This window comes from Oxyura jamaicensis, chromosome 1 (genome assembly GCF_011077185.1).
Source record: "Oxyura jamaicensis isolate SHBP4307 breed ruddy duck chromosome 1, BPBGC_Ojam_1.0, whole genome shotgun sequence".
NCBI lineage: Eukaryota > Metazoa > Chordata > Aves > Anseriformes > Anatidae > Oxyura > Oxyura jamaicensis.
In genome coordinates, this window is record NC_048893.1 from 200,409,560 (window position 1) to 200,433,711 (window position 24,152).

The window sequence follows — 24,152 nt, forward strand, 5'->3', positions numbered from 1 at the left end:
AAAAGAAAAGAAAAGAAAAGAAAAGAAAAGAAAAGAAAAGAAAAGAAGAAAATAAAAGAAAGAAAAGAAAAATAGAAGTCTGCAATGGTTAAATCGATATGGGAGACTGAAATTCTCTTATCACATCTGAAGATTCAACATTGGTCTTTGACATTTAAGTTAAGTGTTCCAACAGTGAGCTCGTTCTAGGCTGAAATTCAGCACTTCATCTGTCTCTTACACACATACATGTAAATTCAGTTTTGGACTGAAGTTTCAAGTTAAAAATTTTCTTAGAGTTGACATATTTCAATAGAGGAATTTGTTTTAGTGGAAATTGATTTTCTTCAATGGAAAATTAGTTTGTGAGAAAATTTACAACCAGTGCTAAAAATGAAGCTTTAACTTCTACTGATCCCAAACCACAAGGCACTCTGATTACACTTCAAATCACTGTGTAATTAAGATTTGTCAAGAACTCAGCACTCATGACATGTATAAACAAAGTACTTCTTGGTTTTCCAGAACAATCCTGTGGATATGGATCGCCTTGTATTTTTGTTGGCAATTAGTTGGCATTTTCAAATCTTCAATACTTTTAATGTCTTGACCTAGGGACATTTAAGATTCCTGGACAAAGCCTGCAATCCCATAATTATAAAATCATACACAGATTTCAGAGGGAATTTTCTCAGGGTCCTCTAGAGGTCATCTAGTCCAGCATCAGATCATGTTGTGCTTTGAAATTATTTCAGTCTCAGTTTCTTTTATGGTACACTGCCATACTCTACAAAGTTTGTGGACTGATAATTTGTATTGTGCACACAATTACATCACAAAATATATATACTATTTTTCAAGACAGTGAGATATACTGCATCACAGGATTAAAAACAAAATTAGATTGGGTACAAAAGTACAGAACAAAATATTAGAAACCCAGGGGCTAAATTATTTTTGCCTTCAGAAGTTGAACCTACGTTATCCTGGGGTTCATGAAACACTCATCAAGGCCAATGAATAAATAAGATATCCTTTGCAAGATTAAGATTTTTTTTTTTTTTTTTTTGCCATGTTTCCAGAGTGATTTATATCATTGTTTGGCTTTCTGGCTTCCTGTGGATGCCTGCCTCTCTGCTATCATTGTATAGATATCGTGGGGTTTTATTATAGTTTCAGCAGCTTCAATAGGTACATTTAGGTACTTTTTATTATAAAAAGTAAACATACTTTGTGTGTGTGTGTGTGTGTGTGTGTGTATGCATTCCTTCTTATGTCATAGGTTAATAAAGGTGAATGCATTTCACGTTTTTTTTTGTTTTTTTTTTTTTTTTGTTTTTGTTTTTGTTTTTGGTACAGGTATTTTATCACTGTACAGGTTTTGTAGTGTATTTTTTCTATTAAATATGTCTTTTTTATATAAAATAGATTAATTCAGAACTTTATTTGAAACTAACAAAATGAATAGCAAAGTGCATTTGAACAACACCAATAAGTAGAATCTATATGTTGTGTCACTTGCCACTGAATAAAGAGGACACATAGAAAATATAAACTAGAAAAACTGGTTTGTACTATTCTGGAAATTACATGACTGATGTATCTTCTTTTGACATTTTGGAAAAAAGCTTATTTTCCTTCTTTCCATAATCATCAAAATAACTCCAAACAAACTGCTGTGCTTCGTATCACTCACTTTGGTAATTCACAGGCATTTACAACTACTAAAAACAGTGCCACCCACAGAGAAGACTGCTGCTAAATTATGCAAGAGCAAGCCACATATTTCAAACTGAATGAGAAAAATAACAGCGATGTTTGTAGTGGGTTTATGTGGCAAGGTTTTGGTAGCAGGGGCCATAGGGGTGGCTTCTGTGAGAAGGATCTAGAAGCTGCCCCATGTTTGGTAAGGGCCCCACTGCCGACCAGAACTGAGCCAATAAGTGATGTTGTTTGCGCCTCTGTGAGAGCAGATTTAAGACAGGGAAAAAAAACACACTGCGCCTCACAGCAGCTGGGAGAGTGAGAGGAGTGAGGAACAGCCTTGCAGGTGCCAAGGTCAGTGAAGAAGGAGGGGGAGAGGTGCTCCAGGTGCCGGAGCAGAAGTCCCCTGCGGCCTGTGGTGAGGACCATGGTGAAGCAGGCTGTCCCCCTGCAGCCCATGGAGTATCTCGGTGGAGCAGAGTTCCACATTGCAGCCCGTGGAGGAGACCACGGTGGAGCAGGTGGACCTGCACTGATGGAGGCTGTGGCCTGTGGAAGACCCCTGCCAGAGCAGATTCTGGGCCGGACCTGCAGCCCGTGGAGAGGAGCCCATGCAGGAGCAGGTGACCTGGCAGGAGCTGCTGCCTGTGGGGGACCCAGGTTGGAGCAGTGTGCTCCCAAGGGAAGGACCCCGTGGTACGGACCCATATCTGGAGCAGTTCTTGAAGAGCTGCTGCCTGTGGGCAGCCCACGCTGGATCAGTTCAGCAAGGACTGCATCCCGTGGGAGGGACCCCACAGCATAGGGGAAGAATGGGACCAAGAAGGAGTGGCAGAGAAGAATTTCTATAGACCGACCATAACCCCCATTTCCCCGTTCCCCTGCGCTGCTCGGGGGGAGGAGGTGGAAAAGGGTGGATGGGGGGGGTAAGGTGCTTTTGGTTTCTTTCCTTTGTTTCTCTCTAGCTCATTAGTAATAGGCAATAAATCTTACTATCTCCCTATGCTGAGTCTGTTTTGCCTGTCACTAATTACTGCGCGATCTCCTTGTCCTTATCTCAACCCTTGAGCCCCTTTCATTGTATTTTCTCCCTGTTCCTCTTTGAGGAGGAGGGAGTGAGAGAGCGGTTGTGGTGGAGCTCGGTCACCCACCCGAGTAAAACCATCACATATGGGTATTAAATATTTACATAATGGTTTCATAGATGTACATAAAACAGGGAAATTGAATGCATTTTCATTAGATAACATACAAGGAGTGATACAGATATTTATAGTAGAGTATTCTGTCCTGCTGTCAGAGGAAGCAGAAAAATTTGCTCTGCAGATGATCAGTGTGGTTGATTGATGTATAGAGAAGTCAATGTAGTGCCCATAAGTACATTTTTAAAATAACATTGTCCTTTTTTATATACAGCAATTGCCATAGCATAATTGAATACATTTGCCTCCAGAACCTGTTAACAAACAAGATTCATGTAGTGAAATTGACTGAAAATAAATTAAAATAGATGAGTTTATTTTATTGATCATGATAAAAGTACAAATGCCATAAATTATGATGATGATCCTTACACGAATAAAAACTCTAACAGAGCATGTTGCAAAGGCCATTGCCATTAGCAGGGCTCTCACCATTGATTGTTTTTCATTGAGAAATCCAGCAGTGGGTATTCTTTAAGGAAATTGATTGTAGTGATTATAAAGGCATAAATTTCCCTTTGGTGTTTCACAAAATAAATATTCTGACTACAAATATAAACATCTAGATTAAGTTCCTGAATGGGAACAGATAGGTACCTCTAGAGGACCATCCATACTTACGATTTTTTAATTGACAGAAACAGTCTACAGCAGAGGGAACCTAAAGACACTGTTAGGAAAGTCATCTAGGTTTTGATGACTGAATGGAGATATGACAATGCCACCCATGTGTAATATGCAGGGACTTTTTGTTTTTAGAAAGCTCTTTCATCAAAGTGTACTATAAAAAAAAATAATTTGTGTAGATGAAACTGAACTACTTTATGCATAGCACTATGCAGTGTCATAGGCAAAAAAGAAACATGCCCATGTTATATTCACAAATAGGTAATTGTACTTATTGTACAATTATTGTGCTTTGACTACAAAAGATTAAAAAAAAAAAAAAGCTCGAATTGAAGGTTTTTCTTGCTGTTGATGATATTTTTGTGTTTTTTTTTGCCCAGAATAAAAGACAGAAAAGAATAATTGTGAAGATAACTAATCTGAAAGCCAAGCTTTATTATTATTATTATTAATTAAATTTCACTAAAGCTTTCTTTTATATTAGAAAGCAAAACTGAATTTCAAAGAAATTAGAAATATAAATGTTGAAAAGCACATTTGGAAATGAACATTTTGTTTCTTTTATTCTGTAAAATGTATATTCTATTATAAAATAAATAATCACAATAGTATGGATAAATTTTGTCAGATTATAATCTTTTGACTGAGCCTGTTGTTGTCCTTGTGAAATCAAATAAAATTCACAAAGCTTGAAATCATTACCAACTTTCAAGGTACATGAGGATATCCCATGAGGACATGGTTAGAAGGTGGATGTACTTCTTAGTGTTGTGTTATTTTTCAATATCTTGTCACTAAAAGAACTAATTATTTTAAGACATTCAGTTTCCCTCATGACAATACACATACTTAGAATCAGTGGACCAACATAAGCACATATTCAAGAACAGTGCAAAACAACAAAGTAATATCATTGTTAAAATTAGTCACCAAGATGGTAGAATCAGACTTTCCCATTCTCTTAAAATTTCATGCAAAATTAACATTTGTGACTGATCCTGTTGATAACTATAGCCTTTAGCACCTAAGTTATCTAAGACAAAAGCAATCTTTTCACACAGGTTTCCTATGAGCTTCAGCTTTCAGGATTGCCAACCTTGTAAAACATTCTAAGGATGCCATTTTCCAGCTCTGATAGAGATAATAAAGTGAAAAGTGAAAAAGGTAATTACCACTGACTTTTCTTAGCTTTTGGAACAGATTATGAAAGTATGATTTACTGCCTGTTCCAATTATTAGAGTAATTCTCAGTTAGGAGAAGCCTATGGTTCTTGCATGTACAAATATTGAGATTGGTTTCATAATTATGTAAGCAATGATACACCTCTAGATAAAGATTAGAACTGAACCTTGAGTTGGTTTTCTTGCTCTTTTTCAATTACTTTAGTGGGATTGTAATTTGAGTTGTTTTATCACCTTGGTCGGGACAGACCCACTTCATCAGTAATAGCGAGGAAATTTAAGAGTATGAGTGAGAAAATTCTCAGATTTTACATCAGACACTTTCAGTTCTTGTCAAGTAGGATCAGTGCAGTTTGGAATAGAAAAGAGGCAAGGAAAGAGGGAGATGGAAGAGTTGAGGAACAACCCAGGTGCTGCGTTCAAACAACCTCAGATGTAATTCAGCTCTTGTTCAACAAACCCATCAGTTTGCCAATCATTCCTGCACATAGTTAACAATATTCTTGAGTTCAAATGAAAAAAACTGCATGTACAGAGAGCCATTCAAGTATTAAAGTGATGTCAGAGACCCCATATTTGTTTGAGCTGCTCTAAATTCTTATCAAAAACTCTCCAACCCAGGATTTTTTTTTTTATTATTATTTTTTTTTTTTTTCTGTGGGAAAAGTTAGGTTTTAATGGTCCAATTTCTTGCTTCCACAAACATGTTTAATAGCTTCCAAGTTTCTGAACACAGAAAAATATACTTAATGACCTAAGACAGCAATTTAAATAACAGTTTTAAACTTTAGCCTGCTCTGTAATGTTTCTTAGTAATTTAATTGTAACCTCTTTTTACTTCATTAATTATTAAATGCATATATTTTCCTTACAACTCGGAATCTTACTGACCCGGTCTATGTAGAAGCCAGAAGCTGCAGAAGCTTGCACAAAATAATAAAAAGAAGTTATGAAGTGTAAAGCTGACTAGCTGTTTTACATTATCAGCATTTTCAGGTGTGATTGCATGGTCACCTCTGATGACAAAGGAGCTCTAAGAGCAAGGGTAGGGTGAAATCTGATTTAAAGAACTGCAGTTCTACAAAGGATGCATTAAATATGCCCTTAGTGTGGCACACAACAAAAGCTAAGTATGTGTTCAACATAAGAATTCAAAGCTAAATATATGAAACATCTCCTTTTCTGAAACTGATTATGCTCCTTTGCCTTCTATTCAGTACAGTGCAGGAGTACTGCAGAGAAATGGACCTCAAAGTCATCGTATGTGGAATCAGTTTTTTAATGGAATAAGTATGGAAAGGATATAGGCATAATAGAGATATACTATGGTTTTGCAAAGTGAACATGGTTCTCTGCCCAGTACCATAGTTTTGAGCACCTTCACTGAAGTTGGATAAACAACTAAAACAAAACTGCATGACCAGAAATTTAGATACGTTGTTTGTTTATTTTTCTTTTTCTTTTTTCTTTTCATTTTTTTTTTTTTCTAACCATTTATACAATGTACTTTTACTTATTAAGTAAGTAACCAGGGAAAATGAAAACCTCTACAGATACTGTTCTTCACAGCTTTGTCAAGTATACATGTGTATGACTGGCTGGAAAAGGTGTAGTTTTGACTGGCATGTGTTATGATTGACTTCTAGCATAGTTTTGCTAGAGAAAGATAAGGAAATAAAAACTGGGTTTCAGATGACTTGGTTTCTGCATCAGTTTACAAAGTTCTGGTGTGACTGTGTATTTTTAGAGACACCATTCAAATTTGTATTTAGGCACCTCCATAAGAACTGCATAATCAATAGAATGTTATATACTGAACCTGTTTTTTTCTATTTGAGACATATTTCTTTAGCCAAAATGAAAGATGAAAAATGAAGGAAAGATGTATAAAAAAGTTGATAGGCAGTTTTCTCCTGACAACTGATTTTCCCTTCTCCAACTCCTCCTCCTGGGTTTACTGGAATGGGCTATGTCATAAGAAAAATATTCCCCTGGGATTCAAACAGACAGAAAAGATCTGAATTTCCTAAAATAGCTTAGCTATATTGAATCCTCGCCATAACTGACCTAGGAATTTCCAGGCAACTCTATATGGATTTACCTAAGGGGTATAAACTAACATTATACCCCTATATACTAACATTTATACTATATACTATACACTATTATATACAGTTAAATTTTATATAATCTTTAGAATTTCATGCTCCTGATACTTGCATGAGTACTACAAAAAGCTTACCAACTACAAAATGAGTACTACATGAGTACTACATGAGTACTACATGAGTACTACATGAGTACTACAAAAGCTTACCAACACTGCTGTAGATATCTGAGTGCTGTACCATGCTGAAAAGAAATTTCAGTACCTTGAAGACAGAGGAACAGGACTCTGCCTGCAGTGAACTGACAATTTTTCCTTTTCCACAAGTGTCTGAATTCCTTAACACTATGTTATGCAAAGCACCTCTTTGGTAGTACTTGATATGATGTCAGTGATTACATTCTTAGTGTAGCTGCTGTGGAATCTTTTGATATTTAAAGAGTATCTGGAACACTTCCCAATCTATACATCTGCCCATCTAATTTAGATTTCGGTGAATAAGGTTTCACTGGGGTGCTACAAGGATGATTAAGAATCTTAATACCAATATTACACCACTTTCACCCTCTGTCAAACCACAATGGACCATACTTTAAAGAAAATCTGGCAGATGGCTGAATGGTCAACAAACATGTCACGAAACACAACTTCCAGATATTTTCAGTTTAACATGTGCTTGTGTTTATCCATCTGTAGAACAAGCCACCTGCCAGTTGTTTGAATGATATGACTGGCTAAGTATTGCTAAGCAGTCAGTAATAATGACAATAATGCTGTCAGAAAATAAATAAATAAATAAAATGTATACAAGGTATGCACACTGATGGCTTTTGCAGAGAAACAGTGCAAATTAAGACTCAGAAGAAAACAATTTTATTGCCAAAATATTTATTCATATTACGCATTATCTGCACAATTCAGAAAGACATGCACCACAACTGTATTGAAAAATTTTGCTGACAAAATGTAGAAAAGGCTATCACTATCACATCCATGCACTTTCTTCGTTACTATGCTGAGGCAGAAGTACATGCATACATTTTCAAAACTAGTTACACTGCTGATTGTCAGCAATTCATTCTCTGGCAGTTCTCTTGCATATCTTTCATTCAATTAACCCCAGAGCCATCAACATTTAGAGGCAAATGTGAAAATAAAATCTTTGCAGCATGCAATGGAAGCAAATATCAGTTAGTAATACATGTGTTTAGGGCAGTAATGGTACCTCACTAGAAAGATCAACTGGCCCCAAATACTAAATGGACATGTGACATTAGCTAATTCTGCTCGTTTTATTACAGATTAGGTATCTGTACAGGGCTTTAATTATCCACCCAGCTCATGTTTTGCAGAGAATTCAACAAATTCTCTCAGTGGTCTGTCTGAATTCACTTTGCAACTTTAAGCATGGAACTTTTTCTATTTGTAAATAAAATTATTTATCTGCATTAATAGAAGTAGAAGCATTTCTTTTTTTTTTTTTTTTCCTCAACCTTTCAACATTATAAGTGATATTGCTGGATCCTAGAAGTTTTGCAATATCTAAGTGAAGTGTAATTGAGGTATTTTTTGAATATGTAGTGTGTAACAGTATTAACATCTTCATTTATGAGGGTAAGCAAAGTATACTAGCCTAAGCAGATAAAGCACCAATGCACTCTTCTGAAAGCCATATAGTACTATATCCCTCTTATATCCTATATTCTTGTAGCATGGTCTGAGATCACTTAGATTAAAAAAAAAAAACAATTAAATATTATTTTTATAAATATTTATGCAGAACATGTGAGTGTTAATGTGACCTTCACTGATAAAACTGGGACAATTCTCCCTAAGTCTTTTCAGGTTAAAATGATGATAAAATGAGCACTATCTCTAACTATTCTTTATTTAAAATAAAAAAGACATAGGAACACAGAAAGAAAAATGCCCAACACATGCATTAGTAAAGGCTGAATTATTTCATAACATTCTGCAAAAAAAGATGTTAGGGTTTGTCCAGCAACACCAAATCAAAAAAAAAAAAAAAAAAAAAAAAAAGAGAGAGAGAGAGGTTCGTTTTGATTTGCAGTCCCACATTTTTGGTTCAATACAGATGCCATGTGTCAAGAACGCAAACTGTTCAACTGCTGAGGGAAGGTACCCACAACACATTCAAACAAAATTTAGAAAAATGAGGAAAAAGAAAAACTTTTATACAGGCATATAGAAGCTCTGTATAATAGGCTCTGCCCACATTTGCAGAGAACTTTCTTAGCTGTAATTCTCTACTAATAGTTTCCTTTATATATTATTCATTACTATACTCAAAATTGCCAGTCAGGATGTTATTATATTTTAGAGCTATGCTGATAATTTTGTTCAGTTTTCTGAATTCAGAGGTACAGGGGAAAAGTCTTGATTACATTACCAAGTTTATTGCAACGTAGAGGGCTGTGAGGCACAGAAAGGATACAGCCACTTTATTTTTTTTCCTCCCAGTTTTGATCCTTTCCTGCCAAAGTGTGAGGGCAGGATGGTGCAGCTGCTAGAGCTCTGCAGTCAGAGGGAAGGCTCTCTTCATTTTTATTCTACACATTCCTGCTAGCAGATGCTTGGCTTGGTATATTTTATGCTATGCAGATCGAACTACAACAAACAGATTCTGAATAGAATTACCAGTTTTGCAACTCCACTGGAGAGGTCTTTGGTTACCAGCAATTTCCATATTTGTTAGCTCTACCCCATCATAATAGACTACTCCAAATAAAGAGAGGATTATCCATTACTGATCTGCTGCCTGCCAAATTGTAGCCCATGTCAGTCTGAAACAGCAAGGATGTTACTCTCTGAAATGGGGTGGGGGGTTGTGTCTTAAAATTAAATTGCAATAATACTAGTTTGCTAAATTAATATTGAATCTGAATTACTAATAGAGCAACATTCTGAAAGAAAAATATCATAACTTGTGTCTGGTGCTGCACAGGAGTACAAGACACTGTGAAGAACCTTCAGTTTTTGCAAGGTCTTTCCAAACATATAGAAGGTAATATACAATTGAGATACTTCAACATAACTACTTCATATGTAATGAACATGACAGCATCTCCAGAAATTTCTGAATTTTATTTTACTACCATCCTCTGCCCCCCCCCGCCCCTCCCACCCCCCATATATACATATATGTAAATATATATGTATATATATTTACATTTTACATTGAGGATAGTATCCTTTGCCTGGGCTGGTGCAGGAAATATAGGAAGCTAAATAGTCGCAGCATTGTGAAAGGAAAGAAAAGTGTTAGGAGTGAAGGGTGAGGAAGAGTGTTGTGTACACAGAGCACAATATTTTGACCTGTCCAGGGTTTGGGTCAGGGTAGATTTGTGCTGAGTCCAAGCAGAGCATTTCCCCTAATGAAAACTTCACCTATAATCTCACCTGGGGGGAGTTATCAAAATAAACTACGATGTGAATGAGGTTTAGAGATTTGGAAAAGGGAACATTTTTGTACCTTATAACATTTTTTCTGCAGTTGTGTTTTTTGTGTATTGACAAAAAACAGGTTTGGAAACAAACAAACAAACAAAGACCCATCTTTCACCCAAATGTTTCATCAATGAGAAAAATAAAATAAAATAAAATAAAATAAAATAAAATTAACTCTTAATATTGATAAATGAAGAAAGGACTTGCAGCTATTTTTTATTATTTATTATTATTATTATTATTTTCCCCTCAATAAAGCAGTTGGCAAAATACAATAGGAAACACAACTATTTAGTTCTCCAAATAATTTTACCAACAGATATTGTCTTTTTTAAGTGTGACATAGCCAAAACTGAAACAGTAATAACAAGAAAGAAAGCATAGTGTAAAAGGAGAATGTTTGAGCCAGCAGGAAATTTAGCAGAAGGTGCAATTTTAGGGTCCTTCACTGGCCCAGGAGAGCCCTCTGAACAATAAAGTGGTGGCAGTAAGGTAGTATCTTGAAGCTTGTGTTAGGAGCAGGAGTTTAGTTTAAATTGAGAGAATGTGAAGATTACAGTAAGAGTGACTGAAACTTTTTCATTATCAGAAAGTATTGCTGTTACAGGAAACAGAGAGACGTAACCAGGAAAGAAGAGGCACAGAATTTGTTCACATGTCTAAAGACATAGTAAAGGCCAACACCAAGAATAAAGATAAATCAATTTTTTATTACAGAAAAGCCAATGATATTTTCAGCTTTACTCCAAGACTGAAAGTTAAAGTTATTAGGAAAAGTCTGCCTGGTGAGATTGTTATGGGTATCCATGTGTGCCTAATCTGGGGCCTTGGTGGATAAATATATACATCTATACATCTATAAATCTATACATCTGTCTGGTTGACATCTATCTGAGGTTGGCCTAGGCCAGGGATATTCAAAATGTTGAATTCAAAAACCCAGTTATGACAGAGGCCTTCACACATAGTTCTGCTCCCTCTGAAGCTGGCCTTGGGCACAGTTCATCCAGTGCTGGATCTGCATCTTCATTTAGCCCAGGTGCCTAACTCTTAAATACATTTACATGCACACACACACTCCCACAAATAAGCAAGTCTCAGCTGATGTCCAGACCCTACAATCCCCTGTAGGACTTGCTCCCCTAGTCCTTTTGGTAGCCAGCTCCTACTGTGATGTCATGCCTAGAAACACACTCCTGGCTCCTAGGCAACTTCACCTACTCACCAGCTTGATCTTGGCTAAGTCCACCTTGATCTTGGCTAACGAGCCAACACCCAGTTGATGGCACTAGGGACACAAGAGCTAATTTGGCCCAAGGTCCCAGATCTATTGCTGGTCTCAAAGTCCATTCACTCCGGTCTGTCCAGTAGGTGGCAACACAGACAGTGGCCCCTAGTCTAACTTCAGTTGCTGCCCCCATATGTGTGCTATATACATACACATGGACCTCATCCAAGAAAAGAGGTAGAAAGTAATTAATTAAGAAGATAGAACAGACAGCACTGATCAGCCCCAGGGCATAGCCAGTACTGACCAGCTAACAGTTTACATGAGAGTAGACCTTTTTATCCCCTTCTCCCTCTATTCTTCCACATTTGCTCTTCTGCAACTCACTTAGATTCATCTTATTTCTCACCCTTGGTTACTCCCCTAAACATCGCATAAATTCTGTGCAATTCGAAAACGCTCTCACCTGCATTTCATAATGTGTCCCATAACCCTTGATAGTGACACCCCTTTTCCCAAAACTGCTCCAGCACTTATCCTAAAGGATGTCACACCTGGACACTGCCCCCCCTAGCAGGGGCCCAGAGAGAGCGTCCCTTCCTCTGACTCCTTAATTTGCGTTCCCATTTGCCATTGTGCTCCTGTGTTTCTCTGTGCTTGTGGAGATGGACATCTGATGGACCTGCAATGGACCTGGGGGTCAGGAAGGGTGTTATCTGGGTTCCTCAACCTCTCATTGGGTCTCTGTGCTCGTTTGTATGGGAGCAGATGAGTGAGTGATGTTATGTTACCACATAACTCCACAAGGGAGCATTCGCACTGGGCATTTTTAAGAAAATTAACCACATGTACAAGTGCTGTGCATTGCCAACTAGCCTAAGTGACTGAGAGTACTCCTTCATACATTCAGTTTAATAGTTCAAGAGAGCCATGGGAAGTGAACAGTTTAGGACTACAGAATATATTCCCTTGAAAAAATTTTTTTTTTTTTTTTTTTTTTTTTTTTTTTTTTTCCCCTTTTGTATGCCTACAGTGTTCATGACAAATTGCAACAGGTTTGCAGTGCCCAAATCTTAACCAACCCTTCATGTGACAGACAGACAGTTGTAGCCCCACTAGAAATTTTGTTGTTCTTAATCCCTTTAAGTGGCCAGGAAAGTCACAGAGACAAAGAGATACCTAAAATATATGGCAGGGATCATATTATGCTAAGCTGGTTTCAAAACAGCTTGACTGCTAAAAGTTTTTACTACTTATTAATTTCATAGTAGACCCCAAATGCTTGATGCCAGTCAGTTAAGAAGAGAAGATCCAATGAAGAACCAGTGTAACACTCTGGAGCACTGGAGCCACAACCTTTTTTTTTTTTTTTTTTTTTTTTTTTTCCATCAGACATACAGTATGGAACTGATATAAAACTATTCATGATCATAATGGTAGTTAACAAGTCCTAAACTTTGTCCTTTGATATCAGGCTACAGTCTAATGCAATTATATTTGTTAAGGAAATGTAAATAAAATAAAATAAAATAAAATATATATATATATATTTTTAATAAAAGGAGCAGGTGATAAGACTTGAACATCTGAATTTTATTTTTTTATTTTTTTTTGCTAGGTTTGCAAAAACAAAAAACAACACTGGTAATGTTCCTACTTTCATTTGTTTACTGCTTTCACAAGCTACTCCAAAGAACTCCATAATGGAAACTAATTGGAGAAGGTTCAGTGTCCATGTCCAGTTTCTTTTGTAATTGCTGAAGTCACTGATTCCTATCCGATTAAAAAGGACACTTTCCCTTGCAGTACTCGATGGAGTGGAAATGAATGATTTGCTGTCATGCACCAGGCCCTTGCCTTCTGTGCAGAGAAAAAGGATCTGAGGGTGCTGACTGATGCTCACGTGAACATGAGTGGTGGTGTGCCCAGGTGGCCAAGAAGGCCAATGGCATCCTGGCTTGTGTCAGGAGTAGTGCAGCCAGCAGGGCCAGGGAGGTGATCGTCCCCCTGTGCTCTGCTCTGGTGAGGCCATACCTCAAGTACTGTGTTCAGCTTTGGGCCCCTCAGTACAAGAAGGACATCAAGGCCCTGGAACTTGTCCAGAGAAAGGCTCCGAAGCTGGGGAAGGGCCTGGGGCACAAGTCCTGTGAGGAGCGGCCGAGGGAACTGGGGGTATTTGGTTTGGAGAAGAGGAGGCTCAGGGCAGACCTTATTGCTGTCTGAAACTGCCTGAAAGGAAGTTGTGGGGAGCTGGGGGTTGGCCTCTTCTCACAGATAACTAGATATAGGACTAGAGGCAATGGCCTCAAGTTGCGCCAATGCAAGTTAAAAGTTCCATGTAAAGTTCAGCAGCAGGCAGCACCAAAGACATTATAATAAACATATTTCTTAGTATCTGTGCACTTGTGGGCTGCTCTCAGGACTCCAAAATATTTGCACACTGCGGAGCCATGCGTCCTCACTGTTCTGCCTTGTACTATCCTAACTCCCGCAAACAGCATTCAGAAACAAAAAGCATGAGGCTGATGCTGCACAGCAGCTTTCAATAGGGCTCAAAATCAATGAGAGAAACTACCACAAAGGTCAAAATAGCTGCTATTAACATGAGTAGATAAATGTATAGTATTATATCACAGACATTGCTGCTTGTGCACATCATCTCTGATATGTATAATAGGTGATTAGGCAGTACTGAGAGGGGAAAAAAAGGAAAAGAGGCGGGGGGGAGGATTTTTTAAAAAATATTTTTTTCCATCTGAAGACCAAAGGAAAAGGGGTGGGTGGAACATCAAAGCCAATTTCAGCAGCTAATTTTAGGTACCACAAAAGGGTCTCTGAGTTGAACTTATTGTTGCCTAAGTGCCTAAAGGGAACCTACAAAAAGATGGGGAGAAACTCCTTTTCTGGGAGTGTCACAATAATACAAATGGCAATGGTTTTAGACTAAAAGAAGGGTGATTTAGATTAGATATTAGAAGAAAATCTTTACTCAGAGGGGGGCGAAAAACTGGAACATGTTGTCCCATCTCTGGCAGTGCCCAAGACCAGGCTGTATGGGGCTTTGGGCAGCCTGGGCTGGGGGGAGGTGTCCCAGCCCATGACGGAGGGTTAGAATTAGGTGAATTAGGTGATTTTTAAGATCTCTTCCAATCCAAACCATTCTGTGATTCTATGATGATTGTCTCATTATTATTTCTCTGCTTGTTTGTTTGCTTTTCCCATCTGACAGCCAGAAAAGCTCTTCCTGTTGGTAAAGTAAATGATTTTTTAAGATTATATTTTTAATTTATTTGGGGGGTAGGGGGGGTGGGAACAAACACAAATTCTATTTTCAGCAATGGAAAAGCTCCCCCTTGTTTCTCACACTTCCCCATAAAAAGCAAATAATGACCTCCTTTTGTAAAAAATCACAGCAACTGCAAGCCCAGTAACAGCAGGTGCTGTAGAAGCAGCCAGAAGTCCACACAAAACAAGTACAATATAATTTTAGAAGATGAATTGCCTGTTGCAGAGATGTGGGACCTACCAGTTAACATCCCAAGTATGCATTGGAAAAGAGTTAATGTTATATTTGGCAGAATGCCTGAACCTTCAACATGATTTGATAAATCACTTGTTCCCCTTAAAATAAAAGGCCTTATCTTAACTTTAAAGACTCAATTTACTCCAGTGTGTCAAATGCACTTAGAATATCACCTCTCCTCTTTCAAACAGCTTATCAGTATCCCAGACACTGACTCCTGGAGACAAAAAGTCTGCAATATTCAAGATGAATTCTTTTTGAACAGAACTAAAGTTCAAGCTTTCTAGGAACTGTGGATGCTTTTGTCTCATGGGAGATAGAGTGACCACCAGACTACCAAACGGAGCTCCTGTGACCTCAATCTAAGTGGCCGTCATATTGTCCAGCACAAAGAAGCTGGAAACAGAGGAATAGATGTAACACCATTCTTTTCCAACCACTCATAATGTTTCTCCTGCCTTTGCAGGATATTTGGTCAAAGTGTTTTGATGCTTTGTTTTTCTTTCTGTATTCTTTGCAGAATAATGTGATTACATACATAAATCCTGATAATCAACAGCTGTTTCATTAAAACTGTTTGGCTACTGTTATTCAGCCTTCAGTCCCTTGAGAAATCATCTGAAGCATGAAAATGCTCCTCCTTGCAAAGTGTTTTCTGATGCATTGTATAAATGCATCTTCCATGACTTTAAAAAATCAGTTTATTTGTAGGGATGGATTAAAAAGAGAGGACCTTATTTGCTATACTCTCCCAACAAATGGTTTTTCCCCTTGCTCTAGAAGCGTGAGCAGAAGTTAACCCATGGCCCTTTTTCCACATACTGCCTGTTCAGTCTTTAGAGGTGCCTGTTCTGCAATGCATCACCCCATCAGAATCCATCAGAATTGGGGTTCCTTTTGAGAAAGCACCATTAAAAATGTTTTCTGTCCTCATCCTCATTTCTCCCTATCTTTACTTATTTTCTCACAAACAATTATTTTCATATTTGTGCTCATCGCATCCCTAAAGAAATAGGGAATAGAACACCAACAAAATGTTAGACCATGCATGAAAGTCAAGGTTGGTGTTTTCATCCATGTATTTGTAGGTACCTCTGGATGGCTACATCTCTTTCCCGTATGAGAAAGAAAAGATACATTTGGATGGTTTGGACACTTCTATTCCACTGTGGGTGAGAGAAGACAATATTCACACCTCTTAAACTCCCCAAAGAAACCAGGTCTTAATACAGTCAGAAAACAAACTTTGTCACATTAGCAACAAGCTGTGAAATTGTGTAACCTGAAGTGCACTAATGTTACCTTATTCCTTAGCTGCAGGAGGGACCTTTCCTAATAGGGTCTTCCTTGCATACCCTTGATGCCAATAAAGTTGAGGGAGCTTTCCATAATAAGCTAGTGAGCTATGCTCTGTGTTGCACAGAATCTCTCTTGCATGTTCAATCTGTTTCTAGGGCATATTTGACTTTTAGACCTTCTGTAATTCCACTGAAATCAATTGGACTACCTGATGAGCAATTCAGAATCAAATTTAAGCCTCTGAGATGCAAGTGATCCCTAACTAATTAACCTAAAAATATTATGCATTGACAATTTCCCAAGTTAGAGTCTGTATTGAAGATCCAAATTGGTAAACATTTATGAAGTTCTCTCTTGGTTATAACTGTATTCTCAGGTACAAATATTTTCCCAAAATCAGTGCTGAAGTGGCATACACTGCTGAAAAGAGACCATTCATCCCACGAAACATCTGATGGCAGAATGGCAAGTGCCAAAGCAGTTGGAAAAACATTGAGGTTTAATTTTTTTCTGGGCACATTTGATAATATTTAATAACAGAAAATCTCCAGGGGTTACAGTTCTGAAAACAGTGTTTACCACTTCAGTTGTTTTTCTGTTGACTGCCTTGTAATGGATTACAGTGTAAGTTTGAGCAGCTTTGAACCCCAACTTTTTATCAGTTTTGACAGAAGACCCACCTTCTCTTTGTACATGCACACTATTTAGAAGTAAGGCAGTGAGGAGTCATATGTATTTCCAGACTCATCTATTTAACTGTAATCACGCCATCAGCAAGATCAGTGAAACCCCGTAAGAAACCTCAACAGACTGAGGAAGGATCATTGAGAGCATCAGTCAAAGGCAATGCTGCCGCAGGAAGCGTTTTCACCATTAAAATCTGTTTCTGAAAAAGGATCCGTTTTTATGTGGCATATAGTACAGGGCAAGAGGCACTGTCTTAGAAAAAATAATAATAATAATAATAATAATTTTTGGTGACTGACCTGAAATTGTGTGAAAAATAAAATAGCTGTAAAACAGTTTGGGGTTTTGTTTTTGTTTTTAATAATATTGTTATTACTTTTTATATCATCACTTTTCTTCCTTAAAAGTATTAAAAATACTTTAAAAAGTATTAAAAATACTTCCTTAAAAGTACTTAGTCTTCAGAAAAGAAAGCCACTTTTGAATATTGTTCACTTTAACCCTCAGAGCCATTCCCCTAAATGTGAGCCCATTTACAGTTTCCAGAATTTGCATTCAGATCCATCACACACTTTTTCAGTTTTGACTCTGCTGTTCAAAACAGAATTATTATAGTTTAATTGACAGAGGTGAGGATACCATTTGCAGCTGTTAAATATTCTGTAAGTGTATGTAAATTGAACACCAGTAACCTATGTTCGTGGTATATTTAATTTCTCAAGATTACTTGTGTCTAATTTGACTTTTGGAGTGAGCAATGTAGAATGACTCTACTCTCCCTAATCAGCAATTTTAAACAAACAAAAAAAAAAGTAAACATATATATATATAATAAGTTCTAGAGGTCTTAGCTGTAACTATTTATTATTTTGAAACCTGATAAAAATAAAGTCATTGTGATAATTACTCTGATTTGACTTACACTTTGTGTTATACCTCCTGTGAAAGCAGTCTTAAATAATAATAATAATAATAATAATAAAATTCTATCTCTCTCTTCCTCCCACTTTCCCTCTCTGAGTCTGCACAAGAAAAAAAAAAAAAAAAATACAAATATTTGTTCCAATTCATTCATAATGGTTCAGGGCTTTCTCAGCTGTTCTTGTCTAGACCCTACAGTGGTAATACTGCACCAAAACAGACAACAAGGGAATTCTATTTCTTTTCAAAACTTTCTTTTTCAAAAACTGATAATTGCTTGGGCAAAGCCAAACGTTTGGCTTTGGCATTTTGGACAGTTTAGACTTTAATTTGCACATCTGAAACCAGTCTGAATTTTAGTACTATTTGAAAACAATAGATTAAAATGATTTCATCATTTATTGTGGCTGTACTGACAAGCAGTAAATGTTGTTAGTACTCTTGATCCACATTTATCTTATATGCATAAGCTTAAAGAGATATACCTGTGTAATAGTTTATTAATGTATCTTTATCAAAGATTATTTTAGATTCAACAATCCCACTAACACCAAATGTAAACATTTTAAATATTTATACAAATTTTAATGTGAATTAACATGTTTCCCCCGCAAACCTTGAAAAAGGTGAGATAAGAAAAAAAAAAAAAAAAAAAAAAAAAAAGAAAACAAGCGATAACAATAGGGGAAATGCTGTTAATACAGTTTTACAAGAGTATTAAATTCAAATAAAATATTTACAGATGATAAGCAATGCTTTTGGTACATTATGCAATTTACATTACAAGTAGGAGCAACTAATCTTCCACACATTCTGGTTTATAATATCAAAGCATGCACACACCAATGGAAGGGAACGAAGTTTTCATTATGAAACTATTTAAAAATAAATGTGTGAATATAAATGATCTATTTGTATCCAAGCTCCAGTAGGTTTAAAATGAAAGCCAAAAAGCAAGATGGTGTTGAACAATATTGCTTAACAAACTGATTTATGTTGGGTTTTGGTACTAGAAGTATTCCTAGCTTATGAGTCCTGCATAACAACAATCTCAAGCTAACAACAATGCTTGCTTAAATGGCTACTTACTTAATTTTGTTTTTAACAGTGTGCCGATACCAATTAAATACGAGTGCGCATTAACTGCTATATAGAGGCTATTAGTTTTCCTTTTCCAGTTGGTAGCTCAAGACAAATAGCCAGACTGCTGTTTTAAAGATTGCTGTGTGAATACATCATTTTTCAGCTTACTGACCATTTGGAGCAAATAAGAATAAAATGATTTCTGTTGACATAAACATATCGTTAACTGATATACATACTTTACCAAAGACCAAATTAAAAAATAAAGCACCTCACAAATGTTAATACATTTTTTTTCAATAAACACAATGTCTGTATGACCTGAGAAATGTCGATTTTAAGTCTGAAATTTAAGGGAAAGAAAAAAAAAAAAAAAGAAAGAAAGAGAAAGAAAAAAAGAAAGAAAGAAAGAACGAACGAAAGAATGAAAGAAAATACACTCTGAAAAACAGACATTCTGGACCAAAACAAAACAAACAAACAAAAAAATCAAGTATAACATTAGAGGTGTCCTCTTCTGTCTATTTTTTTCTTTATTCCTGTTCTATCTTCATCAATAAAATAAAATTGAAATAAAACTAACAGGTAAATCAAAATATTTTAACAATCAACAAAGTCTAATTTTTCAATTAAATTTGAAAATTTATATGTCTCCATCTCTAGATCTAAGCATACAAGTGTAGTGATTGCATAGAATATTCATATATTTATACACATACATTTTAATAAATATTTTTATACATTGTAAAAATTGTATAAATATATACATCTATGGGTTCTACAACCCAAAATACTTTTGTTGTTGTTTGTCTTCTGCACCTGAATGTAGCCATTTGTTTTTGTAAATGTCAGAACTTGTAGATCTGTAATACGTATTTTCCATTTGAAATCTTTACTACCATAGCTAATGATGCTGGTAAGAAAGAGATATGTTTATAGGCTCTTACTTCAATATCTTGCAATTACATTCAGTGGATAATACAAGGTTTATATCAAAAACAAACAAACAAACAAACAAACAAACAAAAAAAGCATTTATCGTGGAAACAGATATCTTTTTAGACAGAACTGGCTGTTCTTTCCCAAGTAGGTATTATTCAAGTTTTATGGATAAATTCTACCAATTTCTGAGAATAACAAAATCTTGCTCTAGAATCTGTCTAACACTATCAAATCAACATATTTTCTGATCCTTCTATAATCAGTGTTTCAAGGGTACTTTCCCATACTGTTAGTTGTCCTCTATGGAGGTAGAGCCAGAGTGAAAATTTTATTGAAGAGGTCTTTTTATTATTATTATTATTATTATTTATTTATTTTTATTTATTTTGCCAATGTATACTAAAATGCCTAACTTTTGCTGCCAATTAAAATAATGAACAAACAACATAAAGTGGATAGATTATAAAAGAGTATAATTGCTTTTTTTAGTCATATAAATGAATGGTTGTCTTGCTACAGGGGAGAGATAAACTTGACAGTAAGAAGCAAACTAGACTGGAATTCATTTTCACCTCCCATGGTGAAATTTTTTATTGTTATTTTTCTGTGTTACAATGGTTGAATACAAAGCCTAAGTCACAACAAAGCAATAACGGCACATTGACACATTCCTGGAATTGAAGCCATAGGCAAGCAATGCTACTTACTGCCAGGCCCCAGTTCAAGGATCCTTAGAGCCCTCTGGGCATTTCCAGACTAAATAGCTTTGAAAAGGGGAACAGTACATTAGCAGCCCCTCTGAGACAATCTGAGTAGAGTTACTGCATAAAAAGCCCCATTTAAATTATGTTAATAGAGCTGCAAGCTGCAAAGAAATTATTTATCAGAATTAGTGCAAGACCCTAGAGTCTATGCATTTTCTACATCAGACTTCCCTTCTCTTGCTGCAGTCCTGGCTTTCTAGCAAACACTCATTATATGCTATAAACAATGGGGATCTCTGGTTTATATCCTCTGTGCTTTGACCAGCTGTGGTCTTTAAAATAATTCATGCCAAGGCTTCTCTCTGTCTGTTCCCCAGAGTATATTGAATCTCGCTTTGTGCCCTGGAGTGCATCACAGCCCCTAGTGCAAACCCAGCATGGCCAAGTTCTATGTGAATGGTGTGTGGTAGGTGACCACAGCTCTCTTTGCTGTTCAAAGATGCAAGACAAAGTACTTCAAGGAAACTGCAGCAGTTGCCTACCTGAGTATCATGTAAGTTGAAAAGAGAGTTCTTAAATATCTGGAAACAATGACTACCTTTTCACTGCATGTTAATGACTAAGAACTTGACCTTGCAGCATTACGTATAGGATGAAATGACCATTGACAAACACCTGGGACCCCCCAGAATATGCCTCTAAAGCCTTCATGAATGTGACAGACAAACTAATAAAAACAAGAAGGCAGTGGTGAGGGAGAAAAGATATGTATAAAGTATCCAAAATGATACCAAAACAATCATTGGTTTGGTTGTGGGAAAACTTTGTGCCAAGCTTGCTGATTAGAGCATTTTTACCAGTGGATGCTCCTGCTGGCAAAAACCTGTGCTTTAAGGAAAGTAAATTAGATTGTTTTCAGACCCAATTTCATCCCCTCTGATTTCACAGTGCACTCAGCTGCTTGAAGGAGGAGAATTGCTCAACAGAATGCCATCTGAGATGACTGAATGGCATTGCTACAATAGGAAGAGGTTTGCATTTTAAATTTCATCAAGAGAGACACCACTGCGAAGCAGGACCTGATTCCCATCTCGCTACCAGCTCAAATCAGCAGGAAGCCAATGAAGTCAATAGGCTATCAAAAGCAATGGGGTTAGACCCACATTAAATGTGTGTGAAAATCAGTGGAAAGAGATAATGGCTCAACATATCTGTATGTACATTTAAACTCAGTTCGTGAAAATACCAAGCATGAGAAAAATCAAAGGTAATCTCGGATTATAAATGGGTCCATTTAGTTTTGACATTAAAAGGGGGGTGTCATCTTCTTGGCTTTTAGGTCTCTAATAATTCCATTCTGCTTTTCCATAATTCATAGCCTTTCACAGTTTATTGAATTGTTCAAGACTACTCACCCTTTCTTTTTCATCATTTTATTTTAGTTCTAAAATTTGTGTGTGCGTACATGCTTAGGAAGAAATGTAAAAGAGCTACTTAGCATCTGAAGGAGTGCTGCAAACAGTTATTTCAAGGCTTTTGTTCTAAAATAAAATAAAAAGCCAAGGGAGGAGATTTTTCAAATTTGTTTCACAAGACTTTTTATCTCTAAGGTTTAAGAGAAAGATTTTTCCCCTGGTATAAACCATCATCAATCTATGGTGCTGCTCTAATTTACACCACCTGAGGATTGAAAGTGACATAAAGTGAGCAACTAAAAAGAAAGAGACCACACGTGACTCACATCTGTCACATCGCTTAATATACTGTTACTCAAGGAATGAGGTGACAAGATTTGGTGTAGTGCCAAAAAGCAGAGGAGAAGAAAAGCTTCAACTTCGTAACTTACTGGAAGTTTTCATTACTCCCACAATTGCTTTAATAATGCATCAAATAGAAATACAGAAATACAGCTTGATAATATTAGCATAAAATGGTTGGACAGTTTTAACAAGTCCTTAAAGATGAGCTGCTGCAGGTGAGTGTGAAGAATGGCTTCTGTAATTTTATTCAGCCCAAAGATCCCTTATAGGATCTTTCTCATGGATAACTTGGGAGTCATCTTCTATTGACTCACAGAATAAAGCAACTCTGCAAATCCAAGTGCTGGCTGCGAGATGAGCATGGGTATAGTGCACGCGTACAATGACATGCAGAAGTGGAGTCACACGAGCAAAACTCATTTTATTCTCAGACAAGGTACCCTGGGGAAGCTTCATGCAGAAAGCAGCTTCAGGGTCCATATGCCAGGACAGAGCTCGCATAAAGAGAAGACCTTTGCTCAGGAGACTTTGTGTGTAGTTTGTAAACCAGACCCTAACCTAATTGATACTACAAAGAAAGGATTATATTACTTGAAAGGAGTGCCAAGAAATATTCCAGAAGAAATCTCAAAACAGCAAGAGTCTGTAAGCAGTAGTAAATATTTATTAAGGCACACAGTTCTTAATTTCAGCAGCTGTGGAATGACATTTGATCTTCATGCTTTGCTAAAAGAATATTATTTTTTATAAATCATAGAATCATTTAAGTTGGAAAAAGCCCTTAAGATCACCTACTCAAACCAAATGTAATACTGCATGATACAGAGTCTCATAAAACTGGGTATGAATCTTTATGTCTTCTGAAAAATGTAATAAGAACAAGAAAACTGAAACAAGAAATACGTAATTAAGATCACCCAAACATGCACTGCTGAAAGAACACAGGAGATGACAAAGGAAGGTGAAATTTTCATCCTTCCATTACAGTGCCAGAAACCCCAGTCACAGGAACAAGAAATGACTTAGGGTCAGCAAAGAGTCCTTCCGAAACATAGTTCTACAGCCCTTGAAAATAAGAAGAGCATAGAGTTGGAGGTCAGGGAGGGCAGCAACATTCATATTATTCAAACAAAGTATTTTACATGAAAAGAGATTAACACTTCAATTTACTGAAAGAAAAAGACACACACACACACACACACAAAAAAAAAGCTTATGTTGAAGGAGTCAAAAAGCATCTTTATTACTAAACATAAGTTGATAAATACTTATTAAATGATAACAAATCAAACATAGCACAAACATAGCATTAATAATGTTAACATAACTTAACGCTTTGCTTTATCAGTCTATCTAATCTATCTTTAATTAATTGATTTATTAATTTTCCTAATGCCCTGAATTTTAAATCTTTTTTGAAGTAAACATATTATTTTAGCCCTAAATCTTGTCCAGGAAGGAAAATATCCTTGACCGATCTGATACACACAATTCCAGATCTGTTGATATTGTGAGTCATAAAATAATAGAAATAGTTACTCTGGCAACTGTCCAGCTGCTCAGCCTGTATCACAAGAGTGTAAAGAATGGGCCACCACAGAAGGATTGCACAGACAAGGTTTGAGATCTGGTGCCACAAAAATCACAGAATCACAAAATAGAAGGAGTAGAAGGAGTTGGAAAGGACCTCAAGAGATCATCAGGTCCAGCCCCCCCCCCCCCAGGGGGGGGGGGGG